This window comes from Leopardus geoffroyi, chromosome B1 (genome assembly GCF_018350155.1).
Source record: "Leopardus geoffroyi isolate Oge1 chromosome B1, O.geoffroyi_Oge1_pat1.0, whole genome shotgun sequence".
In the NCBI taxonomy this organism is placed as follows: Eukaryota; Metazoa; Chordata; class Mammalia; order Carnivora; family Felidae; genus Leopardus; species Leopardus geoffroyi.
The window spans coordinates 187,161,195-187,181,615 of NC_059327.1; the positions used below are offsets into that span (position 1 = coordinate 187,161,195).

A 20,421-nucleotide genomic window follows, 5' to 3' on the forward strand; every position below is an offset into this window, starting at 1 on the left:
GTTTCCTGTGCCTGGACTGGTTAGTCTGCATATCTAAGGCATGCTGTCCAGCTGAGTCCTTTGCTACTTCTAAGAACTGGCTAGGAGGGATAGGGGGCCAGTCTGTCTCTAGCCAGAAAAATTTAAGATGGAAAACCATCGTAATAAACAAAAAGTAAAAATATATACACACTATAGCATGTCTGTGAAGTTTCTTCTGCAGATGGGTTATTGGATTGTGACAAACATATCTCGAGATAACCATTGTTGTTAAAATCAGCTGAAGCAGTGGAAAATATGGTCCCTAAACTAGCATCCTTTGAGAACTTCTTAGGAATGCAAATTCTCTGCCCCATCCCAGATCTCTTGAATCAGAATTTCTTGGGTCCAGGAAGGGAGGGTGGGGGTGGGGTGGGAGGAATCCATGTTTTAGAAAGCTTTCCGAATAGCTGTTCTGCACACCAAAGCTGTGCACCCTTTCATGGACCACACAAGTGACCACAAGAAAGAGAAAAGAAAGTAATTCTATTTATCAGAGACTCAACTTCATCAAAGGCAAAATTTCAGTTAATGAAAACCAAGTGGAATCCCAAAGACAATTTGTGTTCTTATCCTATTGTGTATTACCTTGGACCTTCGGTAAGTCACAACCTGTCCAAGATTCAGCCACCCAGATGGTAAAATGAGAAAGATAATGGTACTTACCTCTTGGAATTTGTGAGACTTAAAGGTAATGATGTATTTAAATATACTTAGTGTAGGGGCACCTAGGTCAGTCGGTTAAGTGTGCAACTCTTGGTTTCAGCTCAGGTCATGATCTCATAGTTTCATGAGTTCAAATCCTGTGCTGGCAACACGGAGCCTGCTTGGGATTCTCTCTCACCCTCTCTCTCTCTGCCCCTCCCCCACTCGCACTGTCTCTGTCTCTCTCCAAAAAAATAAACTGAAAAAAAACTTAAATACACTTAGTGTAGACAATGTTAGTTTGTACTTAATATTAAATACTCCTTAATGTGCATACCATTTGGAAGACAGATCACAACGAAACAAGTTTAGAACAGGACTGGGGTCATACCAGCTACTCTATATTGATTAAATTTTTTATTGTGTGTCAGACACAGGGTTAAGCATATTACGGACATTATTCCATTTAATACTCAAAACAACCATATGAAAAAGGCTGCAAAATTGTACCACCCCAACTTTTTGAAAGAATATAGTAGAGGAAAGAAGTTAAACAATTTGTTGAAAGACACACAGATTTTAGGTCCCACCCCTGTGATTTACATTCAGAGCTGACTTCATGTGTTTTCCTCCTCCAACACAATTCCTTCTCTGAGAGAAGAAAATATGATTTCCTTTAGTATTTCCTTCCAGTATTCTTTAGCATCATAACTTTATCTGTGTCTTAGTCTATAATTCCATGATTGCTGAGCAACAAAGACGCCTATGAGTTACAGTGAGATACCTTGAAAGTAAAAACAAAGAGAGGTGCTTGGATGGCTCAGTCAGTTCTGAGTTCAGCTCAGGTCATGATGTCATGGGTTGTGATTTCAAGCCTCGCATCGAACTCTCTGCTGTCAGCATGCAGCCTGCTTCGGATCCTGTGTCCCTCTCTCTGTCTGCCCCTTCCTCTCTCTCTCTCTCTCTCTCTCTCTCTCAAATAAATAAACATTTTTAAAAATCTTAAAAACAAAACAAAACAAACAAACAAATGTGGTCATTACGCTTTGAGTAGTAAAGCAGAAAAAAATGATTTAAAGTATGTTTTAAAAATGTAATCGCACAGGAAGAGACTAAGAAGGATTTTCTTATGGCCTCATAGTTAAATTCATGTCCATTCTAAAGTATCTTATTTATGTAGGTTCTCACTGCCTAATAGTAATAATTGTATACAGCACATCTTATTTCTGGAGCCTCCAGGAGCCATTGTGTGATTCCAGATACCCATACTTTGATTCATCAAATATACAGGTATAAAATAAAAGATCAAGAAATACCTAAGCCAGACATTTCAGATGTCAAGAGCTTAACTATCCTTATAGCAACTTCCCAGAGCTTGACAATGTAAGTTGTTTCCAGTTTGGTTTGATTTCTCACTGCCAAGGGAAACAAGGGTTCGGAGTATTTAAAGTGGCTTTGTCCTATCAGATCAACGTAGCTTCTAAGTCCCAAGGCGACACTGCCACCATTTCTTTCTCCTTCTGTGTATGTGAGTGTTGGGAAGTGGAGAGGGAGGTCTCGCTCCTTTCCTTAAGAAGCCTGCCCAGGCATTGCTACTGAGTGGTTTCTTTGTAGACTAGATACCAGGAAAAACTAAAGCAGGCAAAGGGACAGAAAGAAACAGAACAACAGAAGGACACAATAGCAGCTACCTTCCTGAAAGGGAGTCATTGTGCCACACAATGGTCTGAGCATTTCAATGCACAGGGCAGAATAGAGTGTACCAAACCTTCCTTCACTCACATCCTGAGATGTGAAAAGGCTTGTCCTAGCTTTAGTCATTTTCTTTTATCCTTCCACTCAAAGGGAGCTAATGAAACAAAAACTCACTCTATACAACTGCTGCTCCCTGAGCAAGCTGTCCAGGAAGTGGCATTTCCATCCTTATTCCTCCCGTTCTTGGAGTGTTTCTGAGTCCGAGTTAAGCATTCCTCTTGGTAAGACAAACTCTCGTGGATGACAGGATCATTATCTCCAAGTTCCCAGCCTTTCTCATAAAGTCCAGATGGATGCCAAGTAGCACACTGGCCAATACTGATGGAACATTAATATAATGGAAGCCAAGGGTTACCAAAGGTAAACTTATTTCTCCTTGTAGAAACTGAGAGCATCAGTTTCCATATTGAGTCCCTTTCTCTTGATTATTGGACAGGTTAGATACAATATTCTGGGAGGCAACCTTATGGTAGAATAAGCATTTTAAAGCCCTGTGAACTAGAGAAATATTCTTAACCTTTCTGAATTTCAATTTCTTAATACATGATCAAAATAATAAAGCCTAACTCACAAGGGGAGAGGGTTGGAGTTTAAGTTAGATGAAATACTAAACTATTTCTTCCTTCATTAATTTGGTCAATAAACATTTTAAGTGCTTACTATGTTCTAATATGATACAAGGCATGGGTATATTAAAATGAAAGCCTCAAAGATCTTAGGATCTAAAATTCAAAGATTCTAAAATTCGGGTTCTCCATGAACTTGGCTTGAAGCAAAAATTATATCCTTATTTTCATTTACCTGTAACTAAGCATTTTTAAAATTTATGAATGTATACAACGAACCATGATAGTACTTTGACACAATTGGGAACTATAGATATCATATCCGAGTGACAGAATATACCCTGAAAAACTGTTTTCACTCACAACTACTTCTAAATTACAACAGTTAGTGGACTTGCTGCTTGAATTTCTTAGCTGAGGCTTTAAAAAACATATCTGTATGTGATACTATATTACAATATATTTTAATATTTTGGTAACTGTCATTATAATTTATTTTCTTTGAAATAATGTGTATTTTGTTTTACATGTTTAAAACCATGGGTGTGCCTGGCTGGCTCATTTGGTAGAGCATGCAACTCTTGACTGAGAGTCTGTGAGTTGAAGCCCTATGTTGAGTATAGAGATTACTTAAAAGAAAAAAAGAAACCTTTTAAGTGAAAAAAAAAATGATTTGGCAAATGGTCTATGGGTATGACAGGGTTCAGAATCCTGGCTCTAGAAGAGGTGACATTTAAGTCAATAATTCCAATACAATATAATTAATGTTATTACAACAGTATACTTAATGTCACGGTAGGGCTATTATGGAATCCCAGTCTATGTGTGTGTGTGTGTGTGTGTGTGTGTGTGTGTGTGTTTACAATGAGGGTGTTAGGGACAGCAAGTCGTGGGAGGTTAGTTGTGGAATATTTCAAAGGTAAATAATGCTTTAGCTAAGCCTTAAAGAGGAGGTGAAAATTAGCCAGGCCAAAAATAGAAGGCTGGGTGAGGGGTGAGATATGAGAGGGGGGAGATGGCCACGGGGCAGCATGTGTGGCAGCAGGGAAGTGTGAGAAGGCTGGTGTACCTGGGAATCTGTATGACCAGAGCCCGGGCATACATGGAGAGTGTGGGAGATAGGGTCGGGGTGGTGGGGCAGGGGGCTGGGGGGTGGTCAGCCAGGGCCAGTGAAGGAATCTGATCATGATACAGGATGTGGTATGGAACCACACAAGTACTTCTAGCCTTTGCTACCGGCAGATAGGTGTTTTAGAAAGATCATTCTGGCTGCATTGTGGACAATGGTGAAGCAGGCATAGGGGTGGTGGGAAGCAGTCAGGGGAGAGCCAAGAGCAGTTATGAGTCTCTGGCAGCAATCCAGGCAGGCAATGGCAAGGGCCTAAACCATGCCAGTGGCAAAGTGTGAAATCACCTTGTAAAGTGCGAAAGGCCACTGTGGAGTTGAGAGAAGGAAGGAGGGAAAGAAAAAAGGAATGAGAAAAGGAAGAAGAGAGGGAGGGAGGAAAGGAAAGGAGGGGAACAGAAGGAAGACAGTAAGGGAAGAAGGAGACATAGAGGAATTGTAGTCTCGAGCTAAGCAGACATTTGAAGTCAAAGTGTTTCATTAAACTACAATCACAACTGTTAGTCTACCCTGGAGGTGTGATAGGATTACCAGTGCGCCAGGTCTCAGGCAATCAGCCAGATGGCCGCTGATTGGTTCTCCTGGAAACTAATCAGAACTCTTCTTCAGTGGTTCAATTGCGGCACAAATAGCCACAGCCAAGGTGAGCTCAGTGAACAGAAGCTGTTGGCATGTCGACGTCCAAAAGGCAACAGGAAAGGAGGCACAATTTCTTTTTTGACAGGCAGCAATAGCTAGGTTTGTTTACAAGAAGTCCACAGGAACCGACACCACACACAACCATAGGTGCCCCCCACCACCCCCCCCACACACACACACACTTCTGGAGTTTTATATTTAAGAAACCTGACACAGGCTGTGTTTTATATGAAACTCAGTAAGGGAGAGTTACAGGAGCACATCTGAGGGTATCATCCGACCCAGAAGTAGTAAATCAATACATATCCATTCTAATACACAAAAACATGCAAATGAGAAAAGAATTATAAAAGCAATCATGCAAAGTAATATCTGAGGATGGCTTCAAGAGAACCGAACTGCTCTTACTGAGCTCAATTATGTCACTTTTCTTTAGTTTTTTTTCCTTCCCCTTTATTTCTCCCTTTCTTTGATATTAATTACTGGTGTCAAGCGGGAATCACCTATTAGACACTCTTGAAGCTATTTTTAAGAGCTTTGAGCTTATTGAAACTTGTTCTTTTATGTGACTCTGTTCCAAACAAATGACATTTTGCTTTCATTTAGATGAATTCTTGGATAATTGAACAATTGTCCAGAAGAGAGCAAGTCTGATTTTGGAAAATACTCAAAGTCAAAGATGCTAAGGGGGGTCCCCCTTCAAAAGACATGGTTATGCAAATAAATGAACTTGCATGAAATTCCAGAAGAGATCTTAATTTAAACAATTCTCCCAGTCTACTCCAAAGATTCTATTCAAAGTTCATAATTCAGCAAATCCAAATCCACTTTCCACTGGATTAGCTTTTGCATAGGAAAAGGTGGGGGCTAGTCCATGCCAAATAAAGCAAGAAAAGCAAAGGAAATGCTTAGTATGGAAGTTCATGAGAGCAGTGACATCACAAAAGCGTAAAATTACATTAAAAAAAAATATGTCAACATAGAGAGCTGTTTGGGGATAAAACTTCTATGAAGGGTGCTATCTCCCTATTAAATAGATTAACATTTAAATTCACTCTTTAAACAATATTGATGGTACTTCTGAAACTAAAGCATGCTGCATGCTACATTCTTATTCCCAAGATTGAGGATACAAAAATATTCATGCAAGTTCTACACGTGAAACCCTTTCCATTTTGAGGAACTGGGTTTGTGTGAACATCTGCCAGCCCAACAGAAAGAAAGGCTCTCATTTTACACTGTTTGTCTACAGCCAGAAGCATTTCCAACACATTCCAAAAGCCACTAATGATTCCACTTCACCCAGATCAGCCTCCTGAAGGTTGGTACATAATTAATGAGGTAGTGGAAGTTCTCTAGAATTAGTTTTCATCTGAATAAAGGTGCCCGATGCTTATCTGTACCCTTTGTACTCATTGTTGCCTTGAATATACCGAGCTTCCTGTTGGTACAGGGAACTATCGATTTGCTGACTAATCTTTTTATCTGATCATTATAGATTGTAACTCTCAGTCTATAACCTTTACACACACTGCTATTGTGGTTAAATAAAACACAATACAAAATAATTAACATGTTCCCATATCGATATTTCTCTTCCAGGCAAGAGCAGAAGACTTGGACTTGACAACTGGACATTCGTATTTTTAGAGAAAAGTATAAATAGAAAATGAATATACAATCTTTAGTTCCTTAATATAAATTACTCAGGAAGAAATAGTATGTAGCCTTGGGGAAATCAACAGCTTCTTCAATTGGATTGCTTCTGTCACTGTATGGACACAGTCTTGTTTGATGTCCTCCTACCATTTGTCTTGTATGGAGTCTTTTATCTAAATCCAAAGTAATGCAGTCATCAGGGCTGCAATTCAATAATGGCTCCACAGGAGCTGTCATCCACAGTTTGCTATTCATCTTGTAAAAGGCTTTGAGTTTTCAAAGTACCAACTAAGGTTGGCATTTCAATGCCGTGGACAGAGCACTTAAAGTTCTTTTGTGTTCACAAGAAAGGGAGTGAAATTGAGAATGGGAGGAGATTAAATGGCCAACCTGCTACTCTACCTGACTACCTAGGGGTAACCCCAAGCTACCCAAGGGAGCGAAGACATTAGGTGATCTGACCCACTCTGTAATGGGACATTATGATGAATGGGGGACTTATTGAGCGGTGTTTGGTTCATACTGAGCTCTACTGTTATAATTAAGAGGCAACAAATTTATGGAAATTGACCAAAAAAGGGAAGGTTAAAAACACAGTGACAAAGAAGAGAATAATACCTTGACACATTTATAGAATCAAAGCATTTTAGAATTAAGAACATCTTTAATGGCTTTAGAGATGCATAAGCTGAAGCTGAAAATGTGAATTAATTGCCCCAAGTTCTCATATGTGGTTGTTGTTCTATGAACAGGCTGGACTTGGATTATCATCACTAGAATTGAGTGTTCAGCATTTTGACCAGAGGTAGGGATATTTCTCTCTTCCACTCAGATTCAGTTTCTAAGTTCTTCCATGGCCATGATGTGTCCATTAGAAATGGCTAGCCTAAGAAAGCATAGGGTAAGAATTTATGGAACCATGAAGGAATTAAACCAAATACAACTTCACAGACCCTTGACACTCAATGGCCTCTGAGTGTAGAGGAGGTTGGAGACATTTACCCAGTACTGAAGCCACCCAACGCCTGCACTAATTCACTGTGATTCTGGCCCTCCGCGTGCCCTTTTGGAATGAGGAGGTTGGCTGAGAGGAGCTGTAACATAACAAAAAGAGTTCAGAGTAGCAGTGAAGGCCTAGAGACCAGGCCAGCTGTGTTGTAGGGATCAACTGTGTGATCTTGGACAAGTCATTTGATTTCTAGGCCTCAATTTCTATCTGAATAGGGAGAGATCTAGAATATAAGATTTCAAAGGTATTTCTTCACAAACACACTATGATCCCATGAACGTAATAGGTGATGGCTATATTTTCTGCACAGGTCATAGGTCCATCCATTCACTCCTGCAACATCATCAACAATATCAACAACTATGTATTGAATTCTTTTTTGTCAGATCCTGTGCCAGTGACTGAGAATAGAATGGGATTTCAAAGCACTTCCCTCTTAGAACTTGCGATCTATTATAGGAGACAGACATCTTATCTATTTTATCTCATTATTTATCAATAATGGCGCCACTTGTAAATTTACAATTGTGATCAGTGCTAATACTGTGAAAAATGCGTCATGCTGTGAAATTGTCTTGGCCAAAAAGGTCAGAGAAAGCTTCCATAAAGATGTAAAACTTAGCAGGAAATCTGAAGGCTGCTAAGGTGATCTTGTTTGCCATGATCAATCTAACCTCCATTCTGAAAAGAATCAAGAATTAAGGAAAGATTTTAAACAGGAGGTAGCATATGTCCACTTTTGCACCAGATTTGCAAAAAGACCATCCTGCTGTAAGAATAGAGAAAGAGTTGACGGAGAGCAAAAGTAGAGGCAAAATTCATCTTCTTCATAAGATAAGACAAGTGTGGAATTAATTTTCAGCAGGAAAATTAGGAGAAACAATAGTGCTTGAACTTGCAATACCAAGAATCAGGGCAGCACACACCTCAAATCTACCTCTCAGGTAGACTTAAGAGCATCATTTTCTTGCAGTTGCGACCATGTTACAGATTTGTTGTTGTTGTTGTTGTTTAATCAAATGGCAAATGTGAGTTTAAAGAATTACAAGTTGGCTTTCAAAAAGAAACATGTCGGGGCGCCTGGGTGGCGCAGTCGGTTAATCATCCGACTTCAGCCAGGTCACGATCTCGCGGTCCGTGAGTTTGAGCCCCGCGTCGGGCTCTGGGCTGATGGCTCAGAGCCTGGAGCCTGTTTCCGATTCTGTGTCTCCCTCTCTCTCTGCCCCTCCCCTGTTCATGCTCTGTCTCTCTCTGTCCCAAAAATAAATAAACGTTGAAAAAAAAATTTTTTTTTAAATAAAAAAAAAAAAACAAAAAGAAACATGTCTTCATCCTTCTCCTCATGCACGATTTAATGATGGATGGGTTGCCATAGGAGCAGATATTAATATCTATGGCACTAATAAACAATTCTGATGAATCCTAAAGCTGAATCATCACTTTATAATGGTTGGGCAAAAATGAGCATCCCATGAAATTTTGCCAGTCCTGCAGTATGGTCCATAATCTGTGAAATGTTATTTTGTGAACATGCTTCTCAGAAAGGTCACGGGTAAATGGAAAATCCTGATTGATCATTTTAAAGGCTGTTCATGGTGACTGATATATTACTAAAAAGGAGGAATGTCCAGGAAGATTCAAAATATTCCTTCAGAATAACTTCTAGGTGTCCTATCATATTCTTAGTTACAATGGGAAAGATAATGTATCTTGGCTTGAAAACTCTTCTCCAATTGTATTACTCACAAGTCTTCTCACCTATATACTCATCTTTCAAAATTGGTTTTCTCGGTGTTCTAGAATTAGCTCCATGTGACTTCATCTTCACCCTTTATATCAACTCATGCTTGCATGCTTGCGTGCCTCTTTTCTCTCATAATCTCTTACTCAACACCTTTTGGCTTATAAGACCCTGCACCATTTATATATAAATCATCCTCATAGCACCCAAAGGAAAAAAATATATATCACCTGAAAGAATAGATAGTAAATATTTGCTGATTAGTTAAAATAATGTCTATCAAAAAATGCTTCAAATCCTTCAAAAAGATGAGATGAAATACCTTCAATATAAAGAGTCAAGTTATAATCATGAGACTGCCAAGGAAAGTGATTGACTTTCTTTAATTTTTTTAAACCATGGCCGAATCTACTAGATGCTTCCTAGTACAAGGATTTCTAAAATCAAGAGTTAATATGGTGATCAGAAAAATAAAAATAGAGTAGGAATTATAAAAACTTGACCAAAAATCTCTACTGCTACTCAAGGCATTCATTCAGTAAATACAAGCATAAATTAGTAAATTAATGTTTTGGACCACTATTAGGGGACTTTATGGTATTAACTTAAATTAAATAAAACTGAAGAGACAGGCACACTCAGCCTTCCCCAAACTCATCAAATTATAAATTCTATGATTTCCTTTGAAAATCCCAGGACAATAGAAATATATGGAACCTTAAATTCACTGAGAGTTTGGAAAATTACTATAGAGCTTGGAGAGTGCATGAAGAGTACATCAGTAGAGCTGTTTATGTCTTACCTTGGCTTGTAAGGCCCTGCATTATTTGGTCCCTGCCTCCATTTCTGATCCCATCTTGCACCTAGCTTCCAACCCCACTGGGTTACTTTCTGGTCTTTGAGCATGCAGAACCCATTCACATCTTGGCTGCTAATTCTGCTTCGACAGTTCTTAGCATAGATGTTTGCATGGCTGACTCCTTATTCTTCATAGTTTAAGTGAAATGTCACCTTCTCAGACTGGCCTTGTCTCACCACCTGGTTTGAAGTAAGATTCCATCCATCAAACTCAATCTCTGTCATCAGGGTTTGTTTCCTTCATAATATATCATATGTATGTGTGTGTGTGTGTGTGATATACACATGTCTATATTTGGTCCAGCAGAATCACTCACACATTCTTCTCCCTGGGGTGTGAAGGCTTATGTCCTCTCTAACATCTCTGTTTTGGTTCATTCACCAAAACAACAGTGGTTAATCCATCTCAGGTCTTCCAGATTTCTTAGACCAGTCATTAATTAAATCTTCTTCAAAATGCAGGAGTCTCACATTGGGCTCACTGTATTCCATTTAAGGTTCCCTCTCTTGACTTGAGGTGAAGGGTAAAGTAACCCTAGCTCTCACCCTTGGGGATTGCATGGGGTTATAACACCATGCTTCCCAAAGCCTTCTTGTTCCCATCTCCCTTATTCTCCGGAGACTCCTGTACATTTCAAGAGTGGAAGAGTTTGTTAGTTGTTCCCTGAACACTACTGTAAGTTGTATTTGGTGGGTCTCAGATCTCACTTCATTACCTGATTTGTACCACTATAGATCTTAACCCAAACCTCTGTTTTAACAAATTAGAATCTTTAAAAAATTCCTTTTAACTAATATATTTTCTTCCTCAGATCCCACTTCTACTTTGTATTTGGAAGCTCCAATCAACAGGAGAAAAGCTGGGAGAAAACAATGAAATCCAGAAGAGGCATGGAAAAGGAAAAAAAGAAAAGACGGCCAACAATAACAAGAATAAACCCTGAGCTTACCAGTTCCACAGAAAATATATGATCACCATTAATTTAAGGGGAGAAGATATGTGTCAACTCAGTGAATTAGGTCATCATTTCTCAAACATTTTAATCTCAGAACCCCTTTAAACTTTAAAAAATTAATGAGAATTCCAAAAACACTTTGTTTATGTGCACTATATCTATCAATATTTACTATATTAGAAATTAAAGGAGAAACTTTTAAACACTAGAATATATGTGTGCATTCCTTTAACCACCAAAGCAATGACATTATCACATTTCATGTAGCTTCTAGAAAACTCTGCAACCATTAGGAGAAAGTAGGAGTGAAAAAAAGCAAATAATATTACTATTATTATGAAAATAGTTTTGACTTCATTGTGCTCTTGAAAGAGTCAGAAACCCAAAGATTTCCCCAGGCACTATTTTGAAAACTGCTTAAGTAGGTGGCCAGTAACTAGTATTACTTTATTTTATTAGGTGCCTTCAAAAATACACACTTGAATTTTAACTTCTCACAGGCAAACTTTCAACTCAGGCAACTTCTTTTGACTCTAAACCTTTCCAAAACTTTCAGGTCAGATAAAGAATCAATCCAATAGGGGAAAAAATCAGCCTGTCTGGCTTTAAATAATTTGATTTAACATATATCTAAATCCATTCGTCTTTTCTGTTAAACACTATTCATTATCTCTATTTATCTGAGGGAAAACAACAAATATAATTTTGTTCATTTATATTGGCATATAATCTATACTTATTGATAGATCACAATAACACAAGCTAATTTATTTTTCTCTCTTGAGTAAGGTCTGAAAACTATTCATACCTGCAACATAAAATAAACTTTCAATATAGACTCCCTCCAACAGCATTGGGAGATATTACCTTGAAGATGATCACGTAATAGGACTGTCATACCAGCAGCAGCACCAAGCTTGAGGGAGCTCTTTTCACAAAGGAGACCCTCCTTTTTGAAACATCTTAGAGGACATACCAAGTATCAATATATCTGATGCAGTTTATTAAGATATTGTTTAAAAATTATTCTTTAAAAATTATCACCTCCCTACTTTTTTAATAAGAATACTTTCCCCGAGGGAGGGAGGGATTTAACAAAAGTTCCCAAATGTCCAGAGTGGCAGAGATAATGGTCAAAACTGAGCTTCAGTGCCTCTCTCATAAGGGTGCAAGGAGAGGTTTGGGAAGCCTGGTGCCAGAAGAAATTCTAAGGGATTTTTATTGTATGTTGGAGAACGAACCGTGTCGGCCAGAGCTGGAGCCCAGCCAACAGGGGGAGACAGTGAGCTCCTCACCCAGCATCGCCCAACACTAGCAGCGGGCCCAACCTGGAGGCAACCAAGACCGAAATAAGTCCTTTTCTGCAAGAATAATAGGTGAATCCTACCACGGAGCTTAGGGAGAGACGAAGGAGAGGAGAATCCTAATTTAGAAACTTCATCTAAAATGGAAGCTCCCAGATTGACCATGAATTGACAAATTTCAGCTTTCAGTCAACAGGAGAAATAGAGCCTTGAGAACTAAGCTTATTTCAGTTATAGAGATATAAAAATGTCTTTGCACTTTGCATTTATAGAATATTGTGACAGTTATACTTACCTGGCAGGGCAGATACCATGATCAGAATATTGTGACAGTGAATTTTATACTTGTTACATGAGAATATAAAATTCTGGCTCAGGACAGACCCATCAAGAGCAAAATACTATTTAATGGGAGCAAACTTGATTGCGAGGCAATCACATCTATGGTTCATATTATTTTTGTATTTAAATATTTTTTATTATCTGTCACTTCCTCCCCCACTGCCAACCGAAGGGTAAACCCTGTGAAAGCAGAGCATTTTGGCTTTCTTTTCTTTTTATCTCGTGCCTCAGTGCACCAGGGCTGGTGGGGGCTTGCTCAGGCCACAAGCCTGATATGGCCACAGGACCCTGCTCCAGTCTGCATTTTTAAGGCGTGGGGGGATGCAAACTTGTAGTTCTCCCATCTTTCTGACCTGGAGAGCTTTCCACAGCTCCATTTAGTGGAGTCCTAGTCCTGCCTCTTTTATATGCTAGTTGTGCTTTTAAACCCAAGCTTTTTTTCTGTACCCAAGGACAGAGGGATCTGTCTCTGACCCTCAGTAGTATCCTCCTCACTGCCCTTTGCAGCCTCCCTTCCATACCGTGTGCCCATCTCTCCTGCAGTTCTCCTTTGCTGGTCTCTATCTTTTGTCATGTAGAAGTCATTCCCAGAGCTCTCAATTCTTCTTCATGAGGAATTCTATAAATAGGTATAATTTGGTGTGTACCCTGGAGGAGGTGAGTTCAGGGTCTTCCTATGATGCCATCTTGGACCAGATCCTCCCTTTTTTTTTTGAGAGAGAGAGAGCAAAGTCATGTGCGGGAGGGGAGGAGTAGAGGGAGAGGGAAAGATAATCCTAAACAGGCTCCATACCCAGCTCAGAGCCCCACGTGGGGCTCGATCTCAAGATGGCGAGATCAGGACCTAAGCCAGAATCAACGTCAGACACTTAACCAACTGAGCCACCCAAGTGCCTCCCTCTTTTTTTTTTTTTATTGAATTGCAGGTTTCGGGTGGATGGCATGGTGATTTGACAACGATATGTATTACACAGTGCTCACCACAAGTGTAATCACCATCTGTCACCATACAAAGTTATTATAATATTATTTATATTCCCTATGCTATATTTTTCTTCCCTGTGACTTATTTATTACTGCAAGTTTGTACCTTTTACTCCCCTTGACCCGTTTTGCCCGCCCCCACGGCCCTCTGCTCTGACAACCACCACTTTGTTCTCTCTCTTTATGACTCTCTGTTTATTGCTTATTTGTTTGCTCATTTGCTTTGCTTCTTAGATTCCACATATAAGTGAGATCATAATGTATTGGTCTTTCTCTGACTTATTTCATGTAGCATAATACCCTCTAGCTCCACCCATGCTGTCTCAGATGGCAAGATCTCATTCTTTTTTGTGGCTGAATAATAGTCCATCGTGTATATATACCACATCTGTCTATCCTTTCATCTATCGATGGACACATACGTTAAAGCAGGGAGTTTTGTGTGCTTTGTTTATTACAGCATTCCAGTGCCTTGTACATATTAAAGGATCAAAAAATACATGTTGAATGAATGAGTGAATGATTTGGCAAATTCATTGATCAGAATCTACTGGGAAGCTTTTTAAAGTACAACTATCTTCCCCCAGCCTCAGAATACCTCTAGAGTGGGCCCTGAGTCTATGTTATTAACAAGCTGTCCAGATGATTGTGATGAACTTTGAAGTTCAAGAATTATCGTAGGACAGGGCTGGTAGATAGGGAAAGTATAGAAAGCCTGGTCAAGGGTGTGGAATTTTATGGAAATACAGCTGGGAGAGGGGACATTAAGTGTACTAGACACTGGATCTCTCCTTGAAGTCACCCATGGCCTGCCTTTGTTGTAATTTCTATCTTAATGAATTATTTGTGATTTTTACATTTCCATATGTGTGAGAAAATGGTGCCTTAGGTACCACGTATTTTAAAGGTGCATCTCTGCATCTTGACATTCTTTTCCATGTTTCCAATAGTTTTATTTCTCTTTTCATTTTCTCTGGGATGTCATATCTTCACTTGAACGCGTCACAGGTTTCTCAAAATTAACATGTTTTTCATATAACTTCTCATGCCCACCTGACCCAAAATTAATATTTTATAGAAAACCTAACATTTCATAGAAGTTATCACCATTTGCAATTATATTAGATCTGTTTATTATTTTTAAATTTTGTTTTATTATGATAAGTCCACTTAACATGAGATCTACCCTCTTAATTGTTAATTGTATGGTATTGATGAATGTATAATATTGTTAATTATAGTACAATGTTGTACTGCAGATTGCTAGAGTTTATTCATCCTCCTCGACCAAAACTTTATGCTCATTGATTGGTAACTCCTCATTTCTCCCTCCCCCTAGACTCTGGAAACCTCTATTCCACTTTTTTATTCTATGAACTTGATTATTTTAGGTATTGCATATAAGGGGATTCATGCAGTGTCTTTCTTTTTTTTTATAATTTTTTTTAATGTTTATTTATTTTTGACAGAGAGAGAGACAGAGCATGAGTGGGGGAGGGGCAGAGAGAGGAGACTCAGAATTCGAACCAGCCTCCAAGCTCTGAGCTGTCAGCACAGAGCCCAATGCGGGCCCGAACTCATGGAGTACAAGATCATGACCTGAGCCGAAGTTGGATGCTCAACTGACTGAGCCACCCAGGCGCCCCGCAGTATCTTTCTATGACGTATTCACTTTGAACCTGTCTTTAGGTTCATCCATGTTGTTACATATTGCAGAAATCTTTCTTTTTTAAAGCTGAAAAGTATATTCCATTATATGTATACATCACATTCTCTTTGTCTATTTATCTATTGATGGACATTTAGGTTATTTCCACATCTCGGTTATTGTAAATAACATTGTAATGAACAAAGGAGTGCTAATACCTTTACGAGACTCTAATTTCAATGACTATTTTTAATTTTTTGAAGAACCTCCATAATGCTTTCTATAGCAGTTGTACCATTTTGAATTCTCACCAAAAGTGTGCAGGGGTTCCAATTTCTCCACATCCATGCCAACACTTCTTAAACCAGGACATTCACAAGTGTGAAAATACAACGTTAGATAACATTAGATTCAGTTCCCAGAGAAATGTGGATTTGAAAACATGCAAATTACAAACAACTTGATTAGCCACTTCTTTCTACTCTTAAATAAAATAGCAGGTTGACTCTGACTCTGTGAATCTCTGAAACATGGTGAGGAGCCTTAAGTAGACATAGAAGGAAATGGAAAGGAACATGCACCTGTTGCTGTGGATTTAGGTCTGTTGCTTCATTTGGAGGACCCAAAGTGCCACTTCATATTGTTTTTGAGATAATAAAGAAGTGGAAATAATATGAAAGGTTTATTTACATTTTATACATATTAACTAATCCTCACCTCAATTCCAATAGAGAGTTTCTATTTCAACATGTGTGCCATGAACCACTGCCCTGTCCTGGGGTCCGAGGGCACATCGTACCCTAAATCTTTAAGGGGTGTGAGTTTTAAAAAATGTCCTTGTGCGCTCTGCATCTTCCTAATACCCCTATGAGGCTGAGAAAACTGAGGCCTAGGGAAGATGAGTGAATTGCCTAAGGTCACACAGCCTGAAAGTAGCAAAGACATATTTGAAATCTGGTGTGCCTGTTTCTTCCAGATTTTGCTTTGTTTTGTTTTTTCCCTACGTCCTGTATGTTATCCTTGGTATGATTGCCCTCCCTGTATCCAGTCCAGCTATAGGAAAAGCGATGTCCCCAGTTGTAAATATATCAGGATTAACCCAGTTCACTAGCTCTCTTCTCTAGCCACAAGTCTTAGGGGATGTCATCCTTCAACCACAGGCTTGAATCTGGAGGAGCCGAAGACAGGACCATTCACAGTAACTGTCTCATTGTCCCAGCTGTATGCCCGGGTTTTTTTTTTTTTTTTTACTCTTTTTCACTATTGACAGTGTTTAACAGAAATTTTCAACAAGTACAGCCATTTATCCTTTCCAGTGTACCAGATCAGAGGCAGAAAAAATAGGAGAGCAGGACACTGCACAAGCAGGTGCAAACAGAGAAAGTTGATGCCTGGTGGTAAGGTAGAAGGAACCCAAGGAAAACAAACACCAGATGGAGAATATCCTGTCGCTTAGAGATAGAATATCATATTCTCTTAGAATTGGTAGCTGTGAATCACACAGAAAAGTTTAAATTGTATCCAAATACACTCTTCTTAGGAAGTCAGAGAGGTGAATAATTCATCTTTATAATTATTTTTATGAAAAAATCGTTTACAAAAACTGTCACTTGAAAACTTTATGTAGAAAATTGATTTTTTTTAAAAGAGAGACAGAGTACAAGTGAGGGAGAGGGGCAGAGAGAGACAGAGAATTCCAAACAGGCTTCACGCTCCCCACGGAACCCAAGGCAGGCACGACCCACAACCCTGGGATCATGACCTGAGCTGAAATCAAGAGTCTGATGCTCAACCGACTGAGCCAACTAGGAGCCCCCAAAATTGATATTTAACTTTAAAAAGGATAGGCCAATAGAGGCATTATTGCTACCTGCTCTCACTCTTATTCATTCTTCAAGGTGCCGCATCTGACAGAATCCAAATGGACATGATAACCTTCTCTACCCTTTCTGTTTCCAGATGCTCTTTATCAATCCATACCTCCAATGCTTTTCTTGCTGCCTATCTCATGCTATCATCAAAACTAGTGCATTATACGGGGCACCTGAGTGGCTCAGTCAGTTAGGCATCCAACCCCTGGTTTTAGCTCAGGTCATGATCTCATGGTTTGTGAGCTCAAGCCCCACGTTGGGCTCTGAGCTAACAGTGCAGAAACAGCTTAGGATTCTCTCTCTCTGCCCCTCCCTTGCTCATGCTCTCTCTGTCTCAAAATAAAGAAATAAACTTAAGGAAAATAAGATAAAAATGGAATTGTCACATACATGATCAAATGTAAAGGTATTTTCACTTTATATTTTATATTTATGTTTTCTAATACAGAAATATTAATGTAATTTTTAAAGTTTTAAAGTAAAACCAACTTTGAAACGTATTTTAAAAGATTGTTGCATACTTTTAATATTTAGGTCAACAATATATATGAATTTTTTGAATATATATATTACTTGGCAAAAGTAATACATATACATTATAGGATGCATATACATTACACTATTACATATGGGAATATATTATGTGTGTATTAATACATGCACATTGTCAAAAATTTAGAAAATAGAGAGGAACAAAAGAAGAAAATAATTCTATCATTTAAGAAATAACCATTGATAATATTTTTGCATATATCCTGATATTTTTTATCTTTTTTCTTTTTTCTTTCTTTTTTTTGTTATAAAAACACTTAATGTGAGATCTACTCTTTTAACATGAGATCAACAAATTTTAAGTGTACAATACAATATTGTTGACTGTAGGTACAATGCTGTATGGTAGATCTCTAGAACTTATTCTACTAACATACTGAAAATTTATGTTCCTTGATAAGCAATTCCCCAAGGAATATCTTTTTAAACGGATATATTTTATACTAATAACTAAAGATTTGGTTTCACAAACTGTTTTTAATAATTTTCAGTAATATTACCTATTCCTAGTATACAACTGAAATCTCAAGACTGCTTTCTGTTGGTAGGAGAATCAGCCGATTTTCTTTTGAAAAGCATTCAGTATCTGACATTTTTCCTTTGCAAATCAACACCAGACTTCTTTATTTCTTGATGATCTCCAAAATTGTGTTCACGAATATCTGGTTCTTCTTCCATTCTAAATCTCATCTAATATGTAATTGGAGGAATTCATGAGACTACATCTGGCCAGTGGCTGTGGTCAGATATGACACGAGAAATATAAAAAAAATCAGTTAATTACTTTCCAGTTGTCCCTTCCTCTACCATGTTGACTGAATGGATCATGTGTTCCAGATGATATAAGTAGAGGATGATGGAATCTTCCTCAGCCTGGATGGCTGCTTTAGTGAGAGGAGTACAGATGCCCTTTAGCTGAAGCCCCAAGAGACCATTAAGTCTTATTCTATGAAATCAAATTGACTTCTTTCCTTGCATCTGGAATGATAACAGTATGTAACATCCTTGGCACAAATGAACAAAATAGTTGAGTTGTGAAAGGCTGCCCTACAATGTTGCCAGACTTACAATGGACTTTGCCTGAATGGGAAATAAACTTTGTGAAGTTAGCCACTGATAATTTGGAAATTTTTTTTAGCCACTACAGAATAATCACTTCTGTCCTAAGATTGTTGTTTTAGGAATATCTTACCATGAATACCGTTTAAAATTGTCTCACTGTGAGGAACCCCAAATCAAATTCCTTCATATGCAGGTAATTTAATTCTTCATATTACCTCTTGAAATGGATAAAATATATCAATTTTTTCTATGCTTAAAGACCCATAGACTAAATTGCCAGCCCTTTATATTCTTATGGTACTTATTTGTATTATTCTATTTATTTATATTGCATTTTTCCTCTTGAGGTGTACTTTAGTAATATTTAGATAATTCTTCCTATTCCAGGCTGAAAGAGAACATCTGCAATGGTCGTAAATATGGTATATGACTCTGAATTTCCATTCAACATAATTTCTAAAGATACAATCATCCTAACTCCCTCTCTTCTTCAGGCAGAGTCCCAAGTATCTCATGTGATTTTCTTGGCATCCACTCAAGTACTGATAAAGCTACTAGTGCCAACCTCATCCCTACCTGCCACCCTGAATCTGCTGCTTTTCTGCTTTGCAACTTGACCTTGACATTGCTGCTGGAATGTGACATTGCTAGCACTTCCCACATTGCTATCACTCCCTCTGTCAGTACCAGTGCTCCTCGTTAAGGTAAAGGAGGTCCTTCTTTCCACCTATACCCCCCCCCAGTATTAACAAAGAATGCCAGGGGAAAGTTCAACCCAATATTTTGGGCTAACTCACAGGAGTGTCTTTGATGTCACTTCATTAGCAATAACCTATTATTTATCCTAAGACTGGGAAATATGGCTTAATTCTAATCTCCACTGGATGGAGGGGCTTAGATTTCTGTGTATCACTCCGGATAGCCTAAAAGGCCATGGCAGAACTGAGCTTGCATGAGTGGATCTAGCTATGAGAATGAGGCAGAAAACTGATAAGGGAGAATCAAGGTGGGAAAAGAGGAAGATGAGACTGTTTTAAACATAATCAGTCTGAGGTACTGTGATGAACATGAAAAGGGGAGCACTGCTCAGTGATTTAGAAAAATAGAAAAAAACACACAGATTCAGCAGTCAGCAACATAAACAAAGCTTCAGGAGTATATATGAGAATATTTTATATAGCTGGTTAATTACAAACAACTGCCATACCTGAAAACATGGTTAACTAGATATTAGAATTTTTTCTGCTATGAAACATCTAGGAATGTTGAGTTATAAAATAGTAATCATCTGGAAGTACATAGCTAATTTTGCAAGTAAAAAGAGATGTCTCTAAGGGGACAAGGTCATAAAGGAAGATGAAAATAAGGAAACAAGTGGGTGATGAAACCATACCTATCCTGACTGCATGTATGAATCTCTTGTCACCCAGCAAGTTGTATGTCAATGACATTGGGCCCACTCAGGGTAAAGATTTAGAGGTGGAAGCCAGAGCCCTCAAAGAGCCATGTGTTCAGTGAAAGTGTTGACCATAAAAAAATGTGTGTCTGAAAGCAAAGAGAGAAACAAACGTATTTATTTGTCCTGAGAAAGACAGAGAGACAGCAAGTGCAGGAGAGGCAGACAGAGAGGGAGACAGAGAATCCCAAGTAGGCTCTGTGTGCTGATAAAGCAGAGCCTGACACAGG

At 38.6% G+C, this 20,421-nt stretch overlaps 1 long non-coding RNA gene across 1 annotated transcript; it reads left to right on the forward strand.

Annotated features, from left to right (window-relative positions):
- Positions 1–18,816: 18,816 nt before the first annotated feature.
- On the forward strand, positions 18,817–19,533 carry LOC123583589. The gene is made up of 3 exons (XR_006704968.1): positions 18,817–18,928; positions 19,123–19,157; positions 19,230–19,533. It is a non-coding gene; the product is annotated as an uncharacterized LOC123583589 (long non-coding RNA).
- Positions 19,534–20,421: the final 888 nt, after the last annotated feature.